Raw genomic sequence first — 13,189 nt, 5'->3', positions numbered from 1 at the left:
AATTTTTATAACCAAACGTTGCCGAACGGTTTTCATTAGGTTTCTTAGTTAGGTTACTTTTCAAATGAAGCTTTTAGCCTTCAAGGGGAGCATGCACTATGTATTTTAAAACTTCTGGAGCAAATGGCTATTTAATGATTTAATGGTTATAACATTAAATGTTAAGAAGTTGCCCAGAGCAGTGCTTGGTGCATCTTAAGCGCTCCTACTGACAGCAGCTGTGGCAGACTGCCTTGAGTTCGTGCACTTCCTTTACCCTTACAGCATCCAGGTGAGCTCAGGGCACAGATTTCCGTTTCCATTTCTTCCCCATTTTTTACATGCCCATGCACGTGAGTGTGTGTGTGTGTGTACGCGTGCATGTGCACACATGTGTGTGAAGTGCCTGAGAGCTCCTGTGTGTGTATAGAGGACATTGGGTGTCCTGTCTTGTCACTGTCCACCTTATTCCCTTGGTGGATCACTATTTTTACCTAGGCTGGCTGGCCAGGCATCCTTCAATCTTCTGTTCCTCTAACCCCTGGCGCTGGCTACAGGTACACACATGCCTAGCTGTTATGTGGATGCCCTGGAATTCAGCTCTCATGCTTTCGCCCCATGGGTTCTTACACACCGAGCAATCTCCCTATCCCATTTCCATTTCTTTTTTCAGATAAAGAGTATGAAGTTCATAGAAACTGAACAATCTACCAGAGATTGTTTGGGTAGTGTGCAGGTAGTGCCAGCCTCAGAACCTCATATTACCTAGCTCTGCACTGCAGCCCAGGGCAACAGAGAGGAGAGCAGATCCTTTCCTGCAGTGAGATGTGTGCCTAGAATCCTGCCCTAGCATATTTGTTTCCAAAGGTCTGCTCTGGGTTTGGTACTGGATGGTGACGGTGGCATGGTGAGCTGGGATGTCCATCCTACCCAGAAAGGACTCTCTGAAGTCAGGTTCTCTAGGGGTCTTGTTTCCTGACATTGACTTCCAAGACACAAAGAAATCAGATGACGCAGCCTGCGTGGTACATCTTGTTCCTGTGAAGGGCTGTGCATTCATATCTCCACCACCAGCACGATGGCCTTGTGTTGCCATGGGAGATAAGGAACAAAGCCATTCAGAAGCTCCTCTGAGTCACGGGCAGGCGGAGGAACGTGAGGTGGCAGGCAGGAAATAGAGACCTCCATTAGTTCTCTGTGTGTCATCCTGCGCTCTCCTTCTCTGATCTCAATTCCATTCCCATTTCTCTGCCATTTTCCACCAAACCTGTTTGTCACTGGAGTCCATTTTAGGAATCTTCCTTAGGTCCCAAGGTGAGGTTATTATGAAACATACAAAGTCAACAATGAAGAACTTCCTGGAAGCTACCACAAGTGGACTCTAGGACTAGAAATTGAGAACTCTTCTGAAAAAGCAGGATATTTCTGAAAGCCTCTGGGGTAAACACCTCCCAAGTAAGCCTAGCTAAGTCCTTGTCATGATGCCTTTTCCATGTTTTTAAACTTTCAATAGCTCACTATTATTTTTTGATACTATATCAAAATACTCCCTGTTAGAGTTTGACTGTAATTGGCCCCTATAAGCTCAAAGGGAGTGCTACTATTAGGGGGTGTGGCTTTGTTGGAGTGGGTGTGGCTTTGTTGGAGTGGGTGTGGCCTTCCAGCAAGGGCAGTAAGTCACTGTAGGGTGGACTTTGAGGTCTCATAAATAGTCAAGCCATGCCCAGTGCCTCGGTCTACTTATTGTTGCCTTCTGATCAAGACGTAGCCAGCACCATGTCTGCCTGCACACTGCCATACTTCCCACCGTGATTATGGACTGGACCGCTGAACTGTAATTAGCCACCTCAATTAAATGTTTTACTTTATAAGAGTTGCTATTGTCATGGTGTCTCTTCATAGCCATAGATATCCTAAGACATCCCTCTTGTGCCTGTGAATGCACTCATGTGTGGTGTATATTTACGTGGTACATACACACGTGTACATGCTGATACACTCATACAGAACCAGAGGAAAAAGTTGAGTGTACTTTGTACCAGTCTTTTTGTATATTTCTTTGAGATAGGGCATCTTGCTCAGAGCTAGGCTAAGGGTCAACACAGTCCAGCAGTAATCTTCTGGTCTCCATGCCCATGGTTCTGGGCTTACAGGCATATATGACTTTACATGGTTGCTAAGGACCTCCTGGTTATGTAGCAAGATCTCATACCCAGTGGCCTATCTCCCTATCTCCTAAGTAGAAGCTGCTAGGCCTGAGATGTCACATTTCTATATTAAAGAACTGAATTCATCTTCCAGCTTTTCCCCCTGCTTGTTCCTTAAGCCCAGAAATGTCAATGGCCTCACTGGACCCACACCTGCCTATGAGGTCAAGGACAAAGCTGCTGTGGAAGAATCCTTTTGTATACTGTAAAGATTTGTCACTCAAATTGGTTTAATAAAAAGGTGACTGGCCAGTGGCCAGGCAGGAAGTATAGGTGGGGCAACCCAACTAAGGATGCTGGGATGAAGAAGGACAGAGTCAGAGGAGATGCCAGCAGATGCAGAGGAAGCAGGACATGCAGAAAATGAGGTAACAAGCCAGGAGCTGCATGGTACAACTTAGATAAGAAATATGGATTAGTTTAAAAATGTAAGAGTTAGCTAGTAACAAGCCTGAGCTGTCAGCTGAACGTTTACAATGAATATTAAGCCTCCATTTCTGTTATTTGGGAACTGGTGGGCAGGAAAGAAAAGTCCAATTACACAAAGTAAGTTCCTTATTGTCTTCTTTGTGCTTACTCCCATAGAGAGACACCTAGGAGGGTTTGTTCTACCTCTGCCTTCCCCTGAAAACCATAATTCTGCTAATAAGGCTCAACCTTCAGTAGCTATGTGCTGTGGTTTGCATCTGGAATATCCACCCCATAGCTCAAGGGTTAAAGGCCTGGTCCCCAGCTTAGCACTACTGGGAAGTGATAGAAATTATGAGATGGAATCTAATTGAAGAATTCCAGGTCATTTGGGTGTGCCCTCGGACGGATCTTTGAAATCCTACCTATCTATCCCACCCCCATGCAGCATGAGGCACATGGTTCTACTATGCCACATTTTCCTGTCTAGATGGCATACCACAGGCACAAGACAATGAGGCCAATGGACCATGGGCTAGAACCTCTCTACAACTGAGTTGCAATAGAGGCTTTTTCTTGACAAATGGATTATCTCATAAATTTGTTATGCTGACAGTCAGGTGACTTGACACTGTTTTATCAGCCATTTCACACTGTTATCTCATTCTTTATCTCAATGTAAGTTAAGACTCTAGGTTTCCGCGTTTATTTTCACGATCCTTGCTGCTGCCGGCTGACATGGGCAGGGAGGAATCTTTTGCAGTGGTATCGCTGATTGCAGACTCATAATTGAGAATAAGAGATGTTCTTTCCATGCCCATCCCCCAAAGAAAATAGTCCAGACGTGAAGCTATTAAAGAGAGTCCTTAAAAATTGTGATAAAGATGCAGAAGTGTAGCTCTTCACAGTTGATGACTTCCAGTGGGGCTCAGGGGTGGATAGCAGAAGGACTCCATTCTCCATGCTCCAGTGAGTATACGGGCGACACAAATTGTACTTGCTTTTTCTTTCTTGAGGGTGGGGTGGCAGTGGGGTGATATGCAAGGATGGGAGAGTGGATCTGGGAGGACTGGGGAGCAAGTGTGTTCAGGGTGCATTGTATTAAATTTCCAAATAATTAATAAAACATGATGTTATGTGTGTGATAGAGAAAAATAAACAAACTATTTCTTGCCCCTCCCCAAAGACTCTAGGTTTCTATTTTCTATAATCTCCATTATTGAAAATTTCACAGCGTGGTGGTGGCACTATGGGAATAACTTATCCATCTTTGCTTGGGAGGTGGGTCCAAGTTCCCTTAAGAAATACCAGGATTTCTTAGAGGAAATCTCAATTTCTACTTCTAGGTTCTACCTTAAAGAGAAGAAAAAAGAAAAGTCTCTAGGAGTGTTTTTTCTTTTTCTTTTTGTATAAATAATGAAATATTTATTTATATTAGTACTACTGGGAAGAGATAGAAATTATGAGGTGGGATCTAATTGAAATTAGAATGAAATATGAATGAAAATAAATCAATTAATTTTCTTCTAAAAACACAGTACTCAGACCAAGAATTGACTGGAACACCCCTGCCCCGACCACTGGGTGTTGACAAATACCCTGTTTCTTGCAACTGGAAGCATTGCTTTCCTTGATCTAGATGAAGTTCAGCATGGTCTTCTCACCACACAGGCTGCTTTGGGACGTTTACTAGGTTCTGGCCTATTACAGAGGGAAGCACCCCAACCACCTCCCAGTTGTTCTTGACTGGTGCATCAGTCATTCCTCTGCCAGAAACTGAGCACCTTGCCTGACAGAGAGATTTTCCCCATGTGTCGTTATTTGCACTTGAAACCCAGAGCACACTATGTGCCAACAGGAGGAGGTAAGCGCTGAGCTATAGGAAGACCTGCTATCCCCAAGGCTGGTCCAAGCAACCATGTGAGGAGAAGCAGCTGCCACTCTGTGCTGTCTCTGCTCATGGAAGTCCCCTCCCCTTTTGGTGGTGGTGTCCTCTTGTGGACAGGCCAAGCTCTCTCCCAGAGCTCCATTCCGTGTACACAGGGTCACAGGAAGAAGAGCACCCTCACTTCTAGACCCTACCATGTCTCCCTGCATCACCACCCCTGTTTCCAACTCATCTCTTCTCCATTGCTGAAGCTGCAGCACCTCACACGGATGGAAGCCTCACCAGGCACCCACTGCTGTTAGAAATGTATTGTCACATCTTTAAATGCCTCATCACGGTGTGACAAAGACTACAGAGGGAAGGTACCCACCTGAGAGGCTGGCATTATTCTTCTGCACAGTCAGAAGGGTGTGGAGGATTCTGTTGGGTGAGTGGACAGGAAGCAAGGGGAGAGGAGGAGGGGCTGTCACAGATTCCTGGCAGAGGGGGCAGATGGGCCGAAGCTTGAGCCAGGAAAGCGTGGGAAGAGTGGGGAGAGCAGAGAGAAGGCTGGATGGAGCAAGTGGGCTGCAGGGACGTCAGGGAGGGAGGAGTGGCAGATGAAGCTGGAGACAAGAAAGGGCCTCGAGGCACCGCAGGCTTGAGAAGGGCACCATAACATTTCACTTCTAAAAAGATTTCTCTTGTAGTCAGGTGTGGTGGCTCACACCTTTAATCCCAGCGCTCAGGATCTCTGAGTTTGAGGCCAGCCTGGTCTACAAAGTGAGTTCTAGGGCAGCCAGGGCTACACAGAGAAACCGTGTCTTGGAAAACCATTTAAAAATTCCTCTTCTAGGGGGCTGGAGAGATGGCTCAGAGGTTAAGAGCACTGACTGCTCTTCCAGAGGTCCTGAGTTCAATTCCCAGTAACCACATAGTGGCTCACAACCATCTGTAATGAGATCTGGCCTGCAGCAGACATGCAGACAGAATACTGTATACATAATTAATAAATCTTTAAAAAAAATTCCTCTTCTATGGGGCAAAGGGATGAACCTGGTATTTGAGTCAGGAGACTCTGAGGGTCCAGGTATAGTTTGAACTAAGATTGCAACAATACAATTAGAGAGAAGTGACCAGACACTCATGGCCTTTAGGAGCTAAGACCACCAGGATTTAATGGTGCCTATCATGGAGAGATAAGAAGGAGGGGCTTGCAAGGTGATGACTGGTTTTCTGTGAGGGAGACTTGGAGGTGGAACAGAAAGAAAAATGTTGACTGTTTTGCAGGCTGGGTCTCTGGATAAGGAGGTGACTCTGAGACAGTCTGGACAGGCGGAGTGAGTGTGTGCAGAGCGCAGGAGACTCTGGAATGAAGATGGCAGCAGGAGAGAGGGTGGTTTACAAGAACAATCTTGAGGGACAAAGGGACAGGGATCTGGGAAGTCCAATATATAAAGGTCAGCAGAAGAACTACAGGGATGACCAGAGGCCAAAGGGAGATAAAGACGGGGACTTAAAGAAGGAGAGAAGTCCAAGGAAATACTATAGAGGGGATAATAACAGGAGGACTGGAAAAATGTCCTGCAGATTTAGTCAGTCAGAGGTCATTGCTGACATCCATCTTGATGTCATGAGAGAGCAGGTTGATTAAGAAGTGAAGGGGAGAGGAAAAAATGGAAACAGAGCATTTGGAAGAAGAACATTGGGGCAACTTTTAAAGGAGATATCTGAACATGCTTCAAAGCCACTGAGAAAGCCCCAGAATCTAGGGTGGTCAATGTCTGAGGCTGTTAAGAAGGTGTGGGCCAAGGGACCCAGGGAGTAAATAGGACCTGGATTCTGACAGCAGGAGAGGCTCCCCTGCTCTTGCAGGGACTGGAGGGAGGAAGTGCAGATACTCAGGGGGTGCAGGCAAGGCCGACACACAGTCCTGGGTGAGCGTCAAGGAACCTCTGAGAGACCGAGGAGGTAATGGGTAGACAAGAAGGGAGGTTGAGAGAATAGAAAATTGAGGTGGCCTTGACTGGAGAGAGGAGAGATGGCTCATAAAGCCACATGGAGGCGCTAGGAAACGAGAAGGCCATTCAAAGCTGGCAACCATGAAATCAGAAACAGATGTTTTTTTTTTTTTTTTAAAAAAATATTTATTTATTATGTATACAATATTCTGTCTGTGTGTATGCCTGCAGGCCAGAAGAGGGCATTACAGATGGTTGTGAGCCACCATGTGGTTGCTGGGAATTGAACTCAGGACCTTTGGAAGAGCAGGCAATGCTCTTAACCTCTGAGCCATCTCTCCAGCCCAGGAGATGAGTTCTTACTGGAACTTCTTTTCCCAGAGAAGTTTGTATGAAGAAACCAAGTACTGAGTTCACTCAAGATTAGGGCTGTCTTGGTACCTGATAGACATGCTGTTCTCAGTATGCCTCAGATCCAGGGTCCTTCACCTTTGCTCCCAAATCTCCTCTTCCTAGGTTATCTTAGTGATAATACAGCCACCCAATAACAGTCATTTATCAAGGGTATGTGATATCAGATCATTTAAAACAATCATCTCATGTGACCATCACAACCGCATAAAACATGTATTTTCTTGCAGTGTGTACCTGTTTTACAGATGTGGAAACTGAGGCTCATTAGGTTATAGATCTTACTCAAGGTATGTAAGTAATGGCAGTCTATATTAAAAACTTACGTTTACCAGACTCAAAAGTTCTTTTCCCAACTCTACACCAACTCTATAGCCCTCCCCACAGAACCATCTACATCTGAGGCTTCCCTTCCTCCCACCCCTCTCAACACATTGGGGGGCACACTGAACTTGTTCACCCCATCACAGCTCTTGTGCCTCCTGCTTCCTTTTTCCCGCACCTCCTTCCTGCTAGTTTCCTGGCTAAGTGCACCAGGATGTAAGTTCCATAAGGGCAGGGATCATGATGGGTCTCGTCTGTTATGTCCTCAGGACCATAACAGTGTCCAGCAAACAGTAGGCTTGCTAAATACTTGTTGACTAAAAGAACCATCGATTGGGAGAAATTATTCTCAATGGGCATCTTGCATTTGCAGATGTCTCATGGGCAGAGGCACGGATGACCTCTTGTTCCAATCTAGTTCAGCGGATCTTAGCACAGTGAATTGCCTCAGAAAACAAAGATAGTGCAGGGTAGTTTTGTTTGCTGTCCTTTATGATAAAAATTCTGTTGGTACAAATCGCCAGCAGGTTTTCTTGTAGTCCGTTAGAAAACATTAGGTTTCCCTAAACTTGAGACTCCTCCCATAGGACTTGAGGAGTAGGAGCTGGCCTGAATAGGAAGCATGTGTTATTTGCCATCCCACGTAATACAAGTCCATTGTCTCTAGCCCTGGAGTTCTTTGTCTTCTGTCAGCGTCCATAAGACTGTGGCAGGACAACTGGTTAGATTGTAAGTGCAGAATCTCAGTTCCTTCCGAGTTCTTGCTTCTGGTCTTAATCAACTTTAGCTGGAATAATTAAGACAACGCCACCTTCTCCATCCCTCCCAAACAGGTACCTGCCTGTGATATGCCAAAGGTTCCCTAGAGTAGAGACAATCGTTTCCGACTCCCCAAACAGCACTTCCGGCCAGCCAGATCCTGTCCCCATGACTAACTTCACCTCTCCTCACCCTCCAGCCCTGCTCCAGCTCAGCAACCACCTGTCTGCACACATTCTTTGCTCACGTGTTTGCCCTGGTCACACTGTCCCCTCCACAATGGTTCTTCTTTCCCCTTTCGTCTATACCTTATTTAAGGCCAGCATACTTCAACAGCTTTTTGGTACCCAGTCACAATTTCCCTCTCTCTCATCGCCCCCACTCCACACATTTGTCAGGGTTCTGGGAAACTGTATTGTGCAGGGGTTAGTCTTGGTAGGATGGTGGACTGACGGTGGGAAAGGACAGCCCAAAGGTAGGAATAGAGGCGACATTCACATGGGATGCAAAAAATAACCACCAAGTAGGACTGAAATCCTGAAAGAGGGTCAAGAAGAGGTGAGTATGTAAAGACAGGTGAGGTCCCAGGCTCAGGTAGGCCTATGGCCATGAGGGCCCATTTTCCCGAGGATAGAAGCCCTAAGAAGAGCATTGAGGTCTTAAGAGGCGGCTCCTGGCAACCCTTCTGCTCCCTGCCCACCCCTCTGCTTGTGTCGGCCATCAGAGCCTCGCTCACAGCCCAGGAGCCTCGCATTGACGCGGGCCCGCGCGTGAGTCAAGCCTGCGTCACGGCGCCCCGCCGCCAGAGTGGCCTTTCGGAAAGCGAGGGAACAGTGCGCGCCGCGCTCCGCCCAGCTCCGTTCCGCTCCGCAGAGCCAGTGCGGACGGGGCGCGGGGAGGGCGGCAGTCGGTCAGGGCCTTCGCGCCACGCGCTCCCTCCGCCTCGGCATCTGGGCCTCGGGGTGGCTCCCCAGAGCCCCGAGCGAGCGAAGAGCGGGAGCAGGGTTGGGACTGACGGCGAGGGAGGGAACGAGGAGCCAGCTGAGCCGCGTGCGCCGGCGCGCGCAGCTCCGGGTCCCCCCAGCCCCGGCCCGGGGCCTGTCGCCGCCTGACTCCAGTTGCCCTCGGGAAGGACGGTGCACCCACGCCCCGTCGTGGACCACGGTCACTCGGCGGTAATCCAGGGGCTGAATCCACGCGACGGTCCACGCGGGACAGGTGAGTCGCCGTCTGATTCCCGTCTGGCGTACCCGGGCCAGCCACGGCAACTTTGCCTGCTGCGGCCCCGCCCCAGCCTGGAAGGCCGGAGGCCCCTGGTGCGTGGCGGCGCTCCACCCGGTCCGCCCGACCCAGGGCTGGCGCGGGGGCTCCTCCTGGCGCTCCAGCCGCCGTTGCCTGGCGACAGAGCCCCGGGGCGGCGATGATCTGGCGCGGCAAGGGTGCTCAGCAGCTCCTGCACAGGTTGGACTTGGGCTTCAGCTTCTGGAGCTCAGGATGCCCCAGAACTCCGGAGGTAACAGGACAGCTGCAGAGGCGAGGACCAGCGGAGAACCAGCGAGGCCAGCTCGGTGGGTCCTTGTGCCTGGAGTGCGCTCAGGGCGCAGCTCCACCAGGAGGCTCTGGCGCAGCTGGGGACCCCAGCCCCAGCCACTCGGTCTCGGGCCCGTGACCTTGACGGTAACATTGGCTAGAGAAGCAGTACATTCGTGCCGGGATAAATATTTAATTTCCAGTTCCGGGGCTGCTCCTCAGTGAATTTGGAGTTAGAATGGAAGAGCTCCTTCCTCCCCCGAGGAAAGCGCATCTGGGGACCAATGGATAGAGATAGAGGCGTGCACGGGGGGCCACAGTCTAGAGGGGCCTGCTGTCGGGAGAGAGGCCTCCGCCACATTTATACCTGTGCAGACAGACGGTGCTCTGAAGGGATGTTCTCAGTATGCCAAGGCTGCTCCCCCAGGGGCGCGGCCGCCTTGGAAGGAAGCCCAGTGCTTCAGCTATCTCTTCAGCTCTGTCACGGGTTCAAGTTCAAAAGTTCTGAGGCTACTCGGACCCAGCTGCTGTCAAGTGGGCTTTATTCTTTGAAATTTTCCCTCTGTCCCTCTTCCCATCCTCCCTTCCTCGGTCCCCCCCCCCGTCCCTCCTCCCTTCTCCTTCTCTGTCCCTTTCTCCCATCCTTGCGCTCCCCCTCTTTAGAAACAGTTTAATGGGCCATATGAATAAGGAGATTTTTAAGTAGAGCTACTTTGGAAGGCAGTTTAGCTGTGAAGAAGAGGCAAGCTGGGTTGGGTTGGGTTAGAGCTATGGGGATGAAGAAGAAAGATCGCCATTGCCTCTGTTAACAAGAACTTCCGGGGACTGGGAAAATCCTGGAATGGCTCTATAGTATCCGTCAAACTTTGGTGGGTTTCAAACTGTGTGGAGCATAAGCATCTTGTGCCTTCTGCGCTTCTCGCATTGTATCCTATCCAGTAAAGTAGATCCATCTCCTGGAAGGAAGGACTTTCAGGTCACACCTGGCTGCCCTTGGCTACAGACAAGGCCATCAGAGCTTGTAGCTCCTGTGGTGCCTTCTTCTCTAATGGAGCAGCTGTGGCCAAGTAGGTGGTTGAGTTGAATAGAGGATTTCTGCAGCTTAGCCTTCGGTGACTCAGTGCAGGAGGTGAATCGTGCCCACAAGCTGATCGGAGTTTGCTTAGCCTGAGTCACACAGAGTCGTGTTTCAACTGTTTGTGGGATCATCAGTGCAGTTCTTTAGCAGCACTCGTGAGGGGACTGGCCTGAGCGCCAAGTGACTTAGGGGTGGGTGAATCTTCAGAGTAGATCTCAGTTTGCCTGCTGTTAACATGGGCCTGTTGAACTCTATCCCCATGGGGATGGCCAGCAGGGTCAGGCTGCAGAGGAGGCACTGTGTTTATTGTCACGGTCTGGCCAGTCACTGCATCACAGAGCATCTATTTCCACAGTTGTTAAGGAGGATGCTGTTGGTACCATTTTACCCAGTCTCACTCTGTGACCGGTGCTAGACATAGCAGGTGCTGCCAGATATTGGGTTCCCACCTCTTCCACTGTGGATCTCAACCAGAGATGATTTCCCCTCTCCATGCTGTGCTCCTGAGTGAGGGTGTGTGTGTGTGTGTGTGTGTGTGTGTGTGTGTGTGCATATGAAGGTGGCCAGATCCTGTATGATTGAACCCACAGCTCAGCTTGAAGTGAACCTGTTTTTAAGTCTCCCCTGGATGGGAAACCTGGGGACGAGAACCAGGCTGGTGTGAGATAAGTAGTGTGATCATTTACAACAGCTCCTAAACGGCTCCAACAGAGAGACCTGGACTCACTGGTATTTGTTTATGACCGTGGCCTGCCCCCAAGCTGGGGTACCTGCTGAGTAGATTTCAGGGGTTCTTTCTCTTTGAATGGGTCTTGCCGTCTCTCTACTCACCAGTCCTGTCTATAACAGATCTGGAAGCTTCAAAAGGAATTGCTCAGTAGAGCTGATGTTGGCCTTTTCCTATAAGGAAGGAGAAGAATGGGTCCCCTACTTTTCTGAGGGATTCTGGACGTCTTGTCCTCCCCTTATAAAGGGTCTAGATCTAAGGCTGACCTAAGATTTCATCAAGATAGCAAGAAAAAATGGAAATGGGAGCTGACTCGTGGAACTACAGTTGGCTACTGGAAGAGAGAGAGAGTTGACATTGTCTGTCCACTCTGAAGTCAATGCCTTCCCTATTTTGTCTGGACACCTATTCCATGACCAATAGAAACAGATGCGAGGACTCCAGAGCATCCTCCTGCTTGGTGCTCTCCCGCCCCTTGGGCTCTCCTGTCCAATTCTGCTGCAGTAGGACGATTCATCATTAATCCGTCTAAAACCGCTAAGATAAGCAGCAGAAGAGTTTTAAAAAGAAGGTGGATTGGACGCTTCCCTTCCCCCCACAGGCAAAGTCTAACTTATCACTGACTTCCAGGCTATGCTGCAAGAAATCTTGACAGCCAAACATCCAAGAACCAGGGTGGGAAACGAAACAAAACCCTTGCACCTCAGACCCTGTGCCAGCCTCCTCTGAGGAGCGCTCTAGGCTGCTAGAGGTTGGAAGCACAGTCCTGAATTGCTGGTATGCTATCCCAGGCACAGTGAGGCAGTGCTCTGAGAGAAATGCCCCCTGTATCCCAGGCCCTTCTGGTACCTCTCCTCCCCTTCCCTCTCTCTATTCCTCCCACCCCTACCTTTTCCCACCCAGATAGTGTCTCAGGTAGCCCACCCTGTAGCTGAGAATGACCTGGAACTCCTGACCCTTCTGCCTCCCAAGGATTGCAAGTGTGTGGTAGCACATGCAAGCTTTTAGCAGGGGAAAACGCAACTCTGGACTGCAGCACTTCGTGCCGTGGCTGGCATGTACAGCTAATAACCAGCTTTTTATTGAGGCCTGTGTGCTGTGCTGAGTATTTACAGGCCATCTCCTTCAATCATCTCCACGGTCCCAGGAGATGGATATTGCTATCTGTAGTTTATAGATGTGGATTTTGAGGTTCAGAGAGGTTAACTAATTTGCTCAAGGTCATTCAGATTAGTGAGTGGCAACCTGAGACTTGGCACTTGCTTCTGTCAGACTTCAAATTCCAGGCTCTTAACCACTTTGTGATGTGTTTCCAATAGCAAGTTCTTAATAAGTGTGGCCAAGGCATAGGCATTTATCAAAATGAAGCTTTATTAAAATCTGTGGGCTCTGATCTTCAAACTAGTACCCAAGGGAAAGAAGAATCAGATTTCTGCCAGCGGGAAACTGGTATAAAATGACCAGACCCATATTGCCATGGTTTAAGGGCTATGACATTTGGTTCCAGGAGAGTCAGAGTCCAGAAAAAGACCTTAGGTTCTATCTTGGTGCTTTCTGTCCTGGTCCTGTCTTTATCTTCTAGATTTCACTCCCTTGAAGTGTGTCCACTTAGGGCTGGTGCCTGGAGCCGGGAAAGATGAGGTGGAGCAGGTCGGTCGCTGCCCTGAGAATCTCTGCATCCGCAGAATCAAGGACAGCCGGGCGCTGCTGGGAGCTCTGGTGTGTCAGGTTTCCCTGCTGGACAGTGCGTGCCAGGGATTTACAGTCTCTGATGAGGCCCAGACCCCAGAGCCAAGCTGCTGGTACAGCACGGTTATTCACCGTAGCTGCTGTCAGGGACTGGTGAAGGCCGCTTGCTGCCTGGTCTCACATTCCATGGAGACTCGCCTCTTCTCAGGCCTCTACCCCTGTTTCCTGGGCTGTTCTAGGATGACTGGC

General features: G+C 49.3%; 1 protein-coding gene across 2 annotated transcripts in view; it reads left to right on the top strand.

Moving 5' to 3' along the window:
* The first annotated feature begins 8,731 nt into the window (after positions 1-8,731).
* The window catches only part of Slc6a17 (solute carrier family 6 member 17), a 49,206-nt gene continuing 44,748 nt past the window's right edge, over positions 8,732-13,189 (top strand). Inside the window, exon 1 of one of the 2 annotated variants that reach the window (XM_057793126.1) lies at positions 8,732-9,134. The gene's annotated coding sequence lies outside the window, so the exon portion shown is untranslated. Of the gene's footprint in view, positions 9,135-9,272; positions 9,485-13,189 lie in introns of those variants that run through there. The other variant, XM_057793127.1, reaches the window with a different exon arrangement.

Source organism: Chionomys nivalis, chromosome 18 (genome assembly GCF_950005125.1).
Source record: "Chionomys nivalis chromosome 18, mChiNiv1.1, whole genome shotgun sequence".
Classification (NCBI taxonomy): Eukaryota; Metazoa; Chordata; class Mammalia; order Rodentia; family Cricetidae; genus Chionomys; species Chionomys nivalis.
This window is presented reverse-complemented; position numbering and strand designations above follow the sequence as displayed.